This window comes from Panthera pardus, unplaced genomic scaffold (assembly GCF_024362965.1).
Source record: "Panthera pardus isolate Hobbes unplaced genomic scaffold, ASM2436296v1 HiC_scaffold_12, whole genome shotgun sequence".
Lineage (NCBI taxonomy): Eukaryota > Metazoa > Chordata > Mammalia > Carnivora > Felidae > Panthera > Panthera pardus.
Genome location: NW_026526677.1, coordinates 31,849,647 through 31,852,772, shown reverse-complemented (window position 1 = coordinate 31,852,772; position 3,126 = coordinate 31,849,647). Strand labels below are relative to the sequence as shown.

At 29.9% G+C, this 3,126-nt stretch overlaps 1 pseudogene; it reads left to right on the top strand.

Annotated features, from left to right (window-relative positions):
• The first annotated feature begins 2,373 nt into the window (after positions 1 to 2,373).
• On the top strand, positions 2,374 to 2,482 carry LOC128776363 (U2 spliceosomal RNA; annotated as a pseudogene).
• The last annotated feature ends 644 nt before the right edge of the window (positions 2,483 to 3,126 follow it).

Here is a 3,126-nt window from a genome sequence, read left to right as displayed (position 1 = left end):
ATAAAAATATTCACTGGAGATGGGACTTTACACACTTTAGAGGAGGCACTGGGTAGAAAGGTGAGCCAAGTACTTTTGGAGGATTGATGTGGAGGAAAATAACTGATTAAAAATGGTTAAAGAAGGCTTACAGAGGAGACAACATTTTTAATGAGAGAATTTGATGTTAAAAACATTATTTGCTATTTTTAGCTAATATAATTATTTCAAAAGATATAACTATTTTACCTCTTCCAAAATGAACTTTTGAACAGTGTTAATAAAGATATAAATTTTGTACTATTTGCAGCATGGCTAGAAAAATATCAGGCTTGAACATAGGCTCTGAATGAGTTAGACTTACTATATAAAACCTAGCCAAATTCCCCAAATTAATTTGTTTTGCAGAGAAGGATTTTATTTCATTCATACATTATTAAAAATAATTTTTTTATAATAAAGCTAAAAATGATGTAAGGGAAATATGGTGCAATGGGAAAAGAGCTGGAGTTTGATTCTAACTATAAAAACTATGCAAAAAAAGTATTGACACAATACAAAAAAGTTATCCCTCATTTTTTCCCCAGCTTATTTTCTATAAGCCCTCAGGATGTGGATAGTAGTATATTGTTCATTTATGGTTTCTTTTTCCTTTTCCACCACTGTTAAGCTTTACTATTCAACTGGGAAGAAACGTCCTTTATATTGTCCAAAATGACTATCACTAAATGTGCCACCTAGAAATACATTTAAAAATGGTCGTATAAAATTTAACAGGTAGAAACGAGAATTTCCTTTTTAATTTCCTCTTACTGTAAATAGTTCTTATGGAGACTCTTGAATTAATTTTGATGGAATGGATTATTTATGAAAATAAGAAAAAGGAAACCTATAAAAATACTTCATGTAATATAGATCAAATACTGGTTTCACAGATGGATAGACTTATTTAAATTTTATACTTCCAACAGAAATTTGTTATCATTGAGGCAAAAAAGTCTTCAAGTCACACACAAAAAATACTTTGAGAATGAGATTCTGATAAATCAATCAATTTTACTTAAGTAAAGATGATAGTGAAAATAATTTGTTTTTTTTTTTTTTTAAATAATTCCGTTGGAAAAAATAATAAATGTTTAAGTCAAATCTTCTCATTGGGGCCTGTTAGTAGAGTGCTTGGAAGCTTTTGGGTCTCCATGGCAGACCTGAATTTTACTTTCTCAAGAATTATAGTTGGAGGCTTAGAATTTGTTTAATAAATTCACATTCTCTGGAACTTTTTATTTAACAATTCAGTTTTATTTGTTTATAGCAAATCTCCATTGCTAACTCATATGAAAGTAGAGACATTTTTGATGTAAATAGCTAAATTTATTAAAAAATAATAGTAAAAGCAACAAACAGGTTTGCATTTCATCTTCATAACTGTATGAATCATTTATAGGAATTGAATTTAAATATAAAGTGGTGTTTGGAATATTTTTATTTCAGTTATGGTGAGGTAGCATTAAGCTACCCTTTTTTCTCTCTAAGAGCAGCTACCAAACTAGATATAATTTAAGGGGGGAAACAAAGCAGCTGTTTGAATATATCAGGAAACTGCAAGCTAGGAATTAAGGAACCAAGATGCTAGAGATAATCAGAAATAATGGAAACACAACTACATGAGGTGTGTATTTATGCCTAAATTTTCTCATCAGGGAATTTGTTGATTTTAATGGTGAGATATGAGGCTGAACAGAAAGTAATGATTTGGATATTGCTGTCTTACTGGACAAGTGCAATTAAAATTTGAATTTAGGGCTGCCAAGGAATTCTACAACTCAAGGGACTGGTCTCAGAGAAATGAGAACTACAGAAAAGTAAGCCATGAATTCTGTGTGTGATTTCCTCTTGAGGCATTTGTTGGTTCCTGAGTTAAATATTTGTGGGCCACAATTCTGGAAACACAACATGGGAATGGTTACTAGATGACTAAAAGGCAAGCAGATATTTAAGCAGTTCCAATAGGCTAGAGACACAAATGTTAGAGTTGAGAGCCCACCCAGAAAGACATACATAAATATCATAGACTTTTTAGTTAAAAACTCAGAAATGGATAGGATTTAAGACTAATGGTAAATTGGAAATAAACTATTTAAGGAGATCCTGCCCATAGTCAATACCAGTCTATTACACCTTTACTACTTAGTCTTTTATGCCATTCAAACTGTGTACAATTTTTCATTACAATTTCTAAGGTTTAATAAAACTTGACAGGAATGCTAGAAAATAGATCCAAATGACTAAACCAAACAAAGAAGGATTATATAGGAAGACCTATAGGGTATAGAAATATTAGAGTTATCATCTAAGGACAGTAAAATAACTGTAATTAACATATACAGGAAAAATATCGCTTTTCAGGCTTTTGGCTAAGATCAAGTGTAGTATCTGTTCTTATCAGTTTAATATATCTAGGAAAATAGATGTATAAGGTAAAGAATTTCATTGAAGAATTTTAATATATTACAAATAATCTGGAAATAATGGGACTGAGAAATAGAATGAAAAAATTAAAAAGTCAATAAGCAACAAATTAGATAGTGTAAAACAGATGATTAATGAACTTTAAGTTATTGTGGTAAAAATAATTCATCTTGAAAAATGCAGAATAGTAAAGAACATAAAGAAAAACAGAACCCTATAGGACCCAGTGAAAAGTTTTAACATAATTGTATTTCGAGTCTCAGTAAGAGAGTATTAGAAAGTAAGTGGGTCAGAAACAATATTCAAAAAGATAACAGTAAAAGAATTTTCAAAATTAATGACAGATATGAACACAGAGATTCAAAGAGATTTTGTAACCCTAAGCAGAGTAAATATAGATATTAACCACATCTAGGCATTTCATAGTGAAACAAGTAAAAAACAAAGATAAGAGGAAAAGCAGCCAGAAATAAAAGATACACCATCTTCAAACAATAAGATTCATGAGTAATTATTTACGATAAACTATGGAAGTCAAAAGATAAGGGGATGACATTTTTATAGTGCCAAACACTTTCTTAGAAAAAGTCAAATTTGTCAAAATGGACACAAAAGAAACAATGTAAACAACTTTATATCCATTAAAAATGTAATCATAATTTACAACCTTTCCACAAA